Raw genomic sequence first — 8,017 nt, 5'->3', positions numbered from 1 at the left:
GGGGACGTGCCGGGGGCGCGCAGACCCTCGGAGCGCGCGCAGCCCGGGCGGGGGGCGACTGGAGCGGGAGCCGCGCGCAGCTTCTGCTTCCTATTTTCTCTCTCGTTTCCTGCCCGAAGGAGAAGAAAAACATTCCTTCCCGGGCAGTTTCGTTTTCTTGTTGGTGCGGCGCTGGGGCACGCTGCTAAGTAGCGCCCGTCTAAGTGGCCGTGGCGTTTCCTTTCCGGTTCTGACAGGCGCCAGTTTGCTCGTGAGCAGGATCGAAGGGCAGAGCTAGAAGACCCCAAAGATCCCATTTAGGTTTCCCATTCTGGAATTCTAAATGTCAGAAAGTAAACTGAAGCCCAGAGTCGCACAACCTTGCGTTGCAGTCCCCGCTCTACCATCACTAGTTGTAGGACCGTGTACCGTCTCGGGCTTAAGTTTCGTCATCGCCAAAATAAGGATAGCGATACCTGCCTCATAAAGGTGCTAAGCATATCAAATGAAGTAATGTTTGCACGAAGCCTGCCTCCAAATACTTGGAAGTTATTGTTCCTATTGTCGTTGATAAAACTGGAAGGCCTTCCAGATATCCCTGCCAAGTCACTCTTCTCTGCATGAGTTAAACACCACATGCATCTCAATCGAGTTTTTTTTTTTCTTTCTCACATTTATCTGGGTGTTTTATGTTTAAAATGTCATAAAATAAATGCATCTATCCAATTTGCTTCCTCTAAAGTAAGTACCGCCTGGGAGCATTTTTCCTCTCCCCACCCCCATTTTTCTTCGGAGTTAATTCCAGTTTGACAGACTGTTGCTATAGCATTCCTTCTCTGACGTCAAACAATTTAAAGAAACAGCCCTGGGTAGCGAAAACTGCAGAGGAGTTCTTTGTGGAGTTTCTGTGCCGGAGAAAGGTTCGAACAGTATCATGAGATAACTTTAACACCCCCGCAGCCTTCCAATCCTCCTTTTCTAGCTGCTTCCCAATGTCACCTGGAATAAATCTATTAGTCCCTTGAAAGAGGTGATGCCATGATAAGCACACCCTGTTTGTGACTGTGGAGAAAATGTGACCGGTTTGTATAAAAGCCAGGCCATGACAAAAATAGAAACAGCTGTTTCTATTTTCTTTATCCGGAGATAAAGAAACTGTGGATAATTTTTTCCCCAAAAATTTTCATTTTTACTAATATTAGGAGTACTTTTCCATTAAGAAGAAAGAGGAAAAATGCCAAATATTCTGCATATCAAAGTGTCAGAAGAGCTAGTTGGGACATGAGTGTTTTGCATCTGTAACTATTTATGTTTTAATGATTAAATCCTGAGCTTTATCATTGTCGTTTCTAGGAGGAAGCAAAGGGAAATTGTTAAAAGAGTGCCTATTATGGACCATGCTCTCTGCTTTCTTATACTGTACTTAATCCTCATAATTACCTTGAAGTGTGAGTTTTATCCCCATTTTACAGATAAGCAAACTGATGCCCTGGTAAGATTAATTTATCAGAGTCACCAAGGTACTGGCAGAGCCTTGCATGACATCAGATTGGATCAACTCCAAAACCCTCTTTCTTTCTTTCTGTCTCTCTCTCTCTCTCTCTCCTCCACTCCCTCCCTCCCTCCCTCCATCTCTCTCTCTCTGTGTCTCTCTGTCGAGACAGAGTCACTCTGTCACCCAGACTGGAGTGCAGTTTCTTTCTTTTGAGACAGAGTCACTCTGTCACCCAGGCTGGAGTGCAGTGGTGTGATGTCAGCTCACTGCAACTTCCACCTCCCGGATTCAAGCGATTCCTGTGTCTCAGCCTCCCAAGTAACTGGGATTACAGGCACAAGCCACCACACCCGGCTGATTTTTTGTATTTTTAGTAGAGACGGGGTTTCACCATGTTGACCAGGCTGGTCTCAATCTGCTGACCTCAGGTGATCTGCCCGCTTCGGCCTCCCAAACTGTTGGGATTACAGGCATGAGCCACCGATCCCGGCCCCATATTCTTTCTTTAGAGTCTTTTCTGCCTTGTTCCTGTGCACTAGCATTTACCAGATGTTATAAAGCTTTGAGAGGTGGTTGTTGGGTTAAGATTATTTGTTGAAAAACAAGTTGCGGTATTTAGTAAAAACCCAGTGGGAAGCAATGAGATAGTCTATTCCAGAAAAGATTAGGGGAAATATAAATGAACAGCTCCTAAACATAAAAAACCTGAAAAGATGTAACAAGAATTTGACTGTCTTTTGGAGAGTTTAAAAGAATGATAATGTCAACCTTCTTGAAAATTTAATGTAGACAAAGAAATTACTAGAAGAAGAAAGTCCAAGAACAGAAAAAGGAAAGTTTAATTATTATCCAAACAAATCTACTTCCAAGAATATTGTATTTCTGTTTTGTCACACCTGCTGCATATTTTTCTGAAAAAAAAAAAAAAAAAAAAAAACTTACCTGTTAAAGGACAAGCCTATACTGAAAATCTGAAAGTGGAGCTGATTAAAAGAATTTCATCATCAGGAATAGTTTCATAAGAGGATAGTAATGCATCTAAGTGATCCAGCAATTCATAATTTTTCCAATGATAATGAAATCCATGAATAATGGAAGAGAGAGAAAGGGAAGAGAGAAAGGTGAAGGGGCATGCTGTTAACATTTCTGATGCCTGCTGGTTTGTGTAGACAATTGTAGAGATGTATCCTATTTCTAAGGATTAAGCCCCATGATCTTTTGTTGGGGTGCCACCGGTTGATAATTAGATTTCTGACTCATTAGGCCCATGTTCTCAAATCCTACTCTATTAAGAGAGCATGGTGAGGTCCCTGCTAGAGAACCTTTGAAGACAAAATCCTTGTCCGTTTCATCTTTGTGTTCCCCCATAGTGTTTAACAGAGCACCTTGCACTTACTAGGTACTCCACAAACAAATAAATGAATGGATGCACTTGGCTACTTGTTTTATGCAAATAACCCCACCTCACCCCATCCCACACACTAGTCAGAATCATAGGAGGGGAGAAAGTGATCATTGTTTTTCTAGGAGTTTAGTTACAGTTGCTTTTGCAGGGTGTTTTGCTTCACTGTGATCAAGTTCAGAGAAGCTCTGCTCTGGGTCCTACATTGGGTGAGTCTGAATGCTGTACTCAGTGAGTTACGCTGTAATCCATAGTGCCATAGGTTTGCATATCCTGCTTTTAAGTTTTACCCTAGAAATGGTCTATTTTTTTTTTCTGAGCCTACCTTGCTCTCAGACGATGCCAAGAACACCGTGAAGACCAGAGCCACTAAAGTGTCCAATATTTCAGCACCGCCCTGTATGTGTTGTATGCATTCCAATTCTATTGTGTTTGAAATGAGGCCAAATTATATACATACAACATCATAACTACAGTAACAGATTTTCTTTCACCTACAACAAAATAAGTAATAAAATATTAAATGGAAATTATCTAACAGGATCTACAGCACAGTTCCCCAAGGACATGAGAAGCAATTCCCTAGTAGATTCTATGCGAAGTCAGTCAGTCTGTGTGGTTTCAGACAGGCATTCTTGATACAGAGTAGCATGCCTAAAGCCTTCCCTCTTGCTCACACACAATGCATTTTCCATACCAAAGTACAGTTTGTACTTTGAGTCACCTTTGCTGTACTCCTCTGACACTCGGGATACAAATCAGTTATAGCTTTTGTATATTTCCACTCAGGTTCTCATCAACCATGGCAATTTGGAATCTGTCATCCAAGTGCATCCCAGTGACCTTAGGAGAGTGTCGATGATGTCTGTCACAGGCATGGGAGAGGGAAGTAGAAGTATGCAGGCATATATCTGCTGCTCTGTGTCCTGTCATTCAGGTCCCTGGAATCAGGAAATTCAGGGAAATCAGAGAATTCAGGTCCCTGGAAAGGGACATGGCAAAGTGAAAAAACACGAAACTGCACATCAGAAGACTTGATTTACAGCTTTTGGCTCTGGTACTAAATATCTATGTGATCTTAAGCAGATCTTACCCTGCCTGCATTCTGTCTTTATTATATAAAATGAAGGTGCTGAATTCTAATACAATTGACAAATAGACAACATCGGTGCCATATCTCAGACTATGTCCGGGGATGACTTCACTAATCAATCATGGACTCTTGCCCTCTAAGCTTCATTCCATCCCAAGAACTCTTCTGAACACCACATTTTCAAAAGGAACTCTGATCTGTTTCTGTTAAGTGAGTAAAAACATGAGTTTTAAAATGAGATGACATATTAGTTATCTATTGCTCTATACAAGTCACCAAACTTAGTGGATTAGGACAGCAACAATTATTTAATTTGCTCATGAATTTCCAATGTGGGCAGGGCTTGGCAGACATGTTCTCTGTTCCATGCAGCCTCAGGTAGTTTGACTCTTATTCAGACGGCTCTCTCACGTGGCTGGCAAGTTGGTGCTGGCTGCTGGCTGGAAGATCAGCCAGGTGTGTAGGCAGAAACTTCAGTTCCTTTTCACGTAGGCCTTTCCACGGCCTACATGGAATTCCTCACATTAGAGTGGCTGGGTTCTAAGAGCAAGTGTTCCAAGAGAACAAGGAGGAAGTGCATAGCGTTTTTATGACTTAGCCTCAGCAATCCCATAGTGTCGCTTCCACCATCCTCACTTGGTCTAGGCAGTCACAAATTCATGTGATAGGGACATAGACCTTTTTTTTTTTTTAGACAGGGTCTGGCTCCATCACCGAGGCTGGAGTGCAGTGGCGCAATCTCGGCTCATTGCAACCTCAGGTGATTCTCGAGCCTCCTCAGTAGCTGGGATTACAGGTGTGTGCCACCACATACAGCTAATTTTTTTTGTATTTTTGTAGTGATGGGGTTTCACCATGTTCCCTAGCCTGACGGACTTATCTAGAGGAACGTGTTGAATGGCACATATCATTGCAGCTATCTTCAGAAATATAATCTGCCACAAGCACGTTTGCTAACCCTGGATTAATAATCTATGAACATCCAACAATCTAAGATTCTGTCTTTCCATTCCTTCCTCCCATACTGCACTGATTTCATTTACGCTTATATGTTCTGTTAGATATTGCAAACAATGGAAAACATCTTGTTTTCCTTACAAATTTGTTTTGGCTTTGCTTTGATTTTAAAAATTATAATGTAAAATGGAACTTTTTTCTTTTAGTGTACAGTTCTATGATTTTGAACACATGTACAGATTCATGTAACTATCATTATAATCAGAACAGTTCCATCACTCCCCAAATCTCCCTCATACTTACCGTTTACAGCCTTAATTATAGTCACCTCTCTTCCCTACCATGACTCTTGGCAATCATTGATTTGTCCTCTGACCCTAGAGTTCTGTCTTTCTGAGATTATCATATAAATGGAACCATACAGTATGTGACCTTTCGAGACTGTCTTCTCTCACTTAGCATAACACTTTGGTTCTTTCTTATTGCTGTGCAGCATTCCATGGTATGGAAGTACCACAGTTGGTTTATCCATTTGGCAAATAGTTTTTTGAGGGAAACAATTGCTTTGAACTGATACCAACCCACATAGCCCAGACTTCAGACTCTATTTAGGAGGTAAGAAGAGATGAAAAGGAGCCTCGCGGACCGACTGTTACTCTAAACATGTTTGTTTGTTGGTAAAAATGCCAATCTCAGTGTCATAAACAAACAAAAAAATTAAAGAACCTGCTCTTTAGAACAAAACTCTAAGATCAAGAGAATTATTTTGAATGCGTCTTCTTACCCCAAGGAATATTTAAGAGAAAAAGGATTCATGAATTCAGACTCCCTTAGCCATTTTCTCTAAATGGACCTGGATATCCAAATCATGTTTTCAAAAGCCCATTTAAATTCTAAGAAAGTCAAGTGAAACTGTTAATGATAGCAAATTCAGTTCAGGTAGAGTGTATGATGTATTAAAGTTACATTCTACATGGTTTTCCCCTTTGTATAATTATGCTCATTTTATAGTGCCTAGAATGTAATACAGTACTTTGTATGATTCAGAGGTTTATAATTGGATGACTATTTTATGCCAAACTCTCTCTCCTGGGGTCTCACTCATTTCTCATCACATTCTAGCCACAGTCCACAGTCTTAGCACAGCACACGCACCCACCAATTTTCTTCAATTAATGAGTGAGCAAATGCAGAGCTCTAAGGGACAATCTCTGGGAGCTCCATTCATTCATTCTTCTGTAAGTAGTTAATGTGCTCTCAGATAAAAAGTGTCTTCATATCTATCTAAGAACAAATAGAGTCAGGCTAACAAAATGCTTGGTTCAACATTAGGAGTGGAATCTTTTCCTGGCAGGTGAGATAGTCAACCTGGGGTGGAAGTAGGGCATGAGTTCTAAGACTTGTGACGGTTTTCACAATTTTCCTTCACTTTGAGGTAGTAACTTCTGAGCACTGAGCTACCTTACAGCTTCACGTTTCCTTGTGCTGTCATTTTAGTTCTCCTTTTTTTTTTTTTTTTTTTTTGAGACGGAGTCTTGCTCTGTCACCCAAGCTGGAGTGCAGTGGCTTGATCTCGGCTCACTGCAACCTCCGCCTCCCAGGTTCAAGCAATTCTCCTGCCTCAGCCACATTCAGTATACTTTAAAGCATCTCTAAATTACTTATAATACCTAATACAATATAAATGCTGTATAAATAGTTATTAGGCTGTATTTTAAATTTTATATTCTTTTATTGTTCTATTATTATTTTAATTTTTTTCAAATATTTTGATCTGAGGTTGATTGAATCAAAGGATGCGGAAGATATGGAAAGCTAACTATATCTGAAAATAGATATCAAAACTCATCTAGGAACAGGGCAGAATTGAGAATTTTTTAACAGAAACAATCTGCTTTTAAACAAATTTCCTACTTTAGTATTTCCCCTTTGATATCTTTTACATTTAACATACATTTATGGAGCATTTGGGAGGCAGTACTTCATATTAATTAACCTCATTTACTATATGTAACAGATTTGTAAGGGGATATTATTATTCCCGTTGTGCAAATGGGAGATTTAGGCTCAGAGAATTGAGCATCTTGCTCAAGGTCTTGAGGCAATGCCAGGGGTAGGCATGGGGAGATCAGGTCCTCCCTACTCTTCCCAACCCCCCATCTTCAAGTCCTCCAAGCTACCACCGTAGCTAGACAACCTAAGGAAAGAGTGTGCTTGCTGTGCAAATGAAACTCCAGAATGCTTCAGCAACACTGCCGCCCCTGAGACTCTCCTACATTGAATCCCACAGCTGGTAAATGGTGGCACTGACATGGAGCCAGAACTTTCTGACCTGATGCTTGGGTGTGTTCCTATTCCTGCTCTCAGAAGCCTACCTTCCAACAGCTCCACAACTGCTTTTGTTTAGGTTTCATTGTGAATATTATATTTCCTGCTAAATAAATCAGAGCAGAGTCTCCAGTAAATGAATGCCTCAGAAGTTTCTCTATCTTTCCAGTTAGATCTCATAAACAAAAATCAGACAGGTGAATTTAACCACCCCATCCTCACCCAATTTGCCCCAACATTTAACCCGAATCCCAGAGACTTCACCAATTCATTCAATTAGGAAACATTAATTGCTCAGCTAATCTTTTCCCCTCTTTTCCCATTATCAGGATTAGCTACTTATTGTTCTTCCTGTTTTGCTTCAACTGAAATAAACTTGAGTTCTTATCCTTTCTGTCAGATGGATTTCCAAGCTTAAAAGCTTTGAATCAGAATGACATTAATTCTGTTTTTTCTGCATTGTGGCATTATTGCTTGTTACAGATATTTGCACTGCTCCATCTTACTTTCTGAGAGTTTCATGGACATTCTCATTGCAAATGAGTCTGTGTTAGGGAGTTTGTATTTTCTCAAGAAACCAGAAACCTCATTGTTAAAAATCTCACTTTTGCAAAGACAATTCTAGTCTATTTGTCAATTTTTATAAAATCTTATTTATAATGGCCGGGCGCAGTGGCTCACGCTTGTAATCCCAGCACTTTGGGAGGCCGAGGCGGGCGGATCACGAGGTCAGGAGATCGAGACCATCCTGGCTAACCCAGTG

The 8,017-nt window shown here is 40.8% G+C and overlaps 1 protein-coding gene across 1 annotated transcript in view; it reads left to right on the top strand.

Moving 5' to 3' along the window:
* The window catches only part of LOC108532678 (bifunctional methylenetetrahydrofolate dehydrogenase/cyclohydrolase, mitochondrial-like), a 25,799-nt gene that overhangs the window by 12,446 nt on the left and 5,336 nt on the right, over positions 1 to 8,017 (top strand).

This window comes from Rhinopithecus bieti, unplaced genomic scaffold (assembly GCF_001698545.2).
Source record: "Rhinopithecus bieti isolate Rb0 unplaced genomic scaffold, ASM169854v2 scaffold_76, whole genome shotgun sequence".
Classification (NCBI taxonomy): domain Eukaryota; kingdom Metazoa; phylum Chordata; class Mammalia; order Primates; family Cercopithecidae; genus Rhinopithecus; species Rhinopithecus bieti.
The sequence above is the reverse complement of the archived record's forward strand: the minus strand, read 5'-3'. Positions and strand labels throughout refer to the sequence as shown.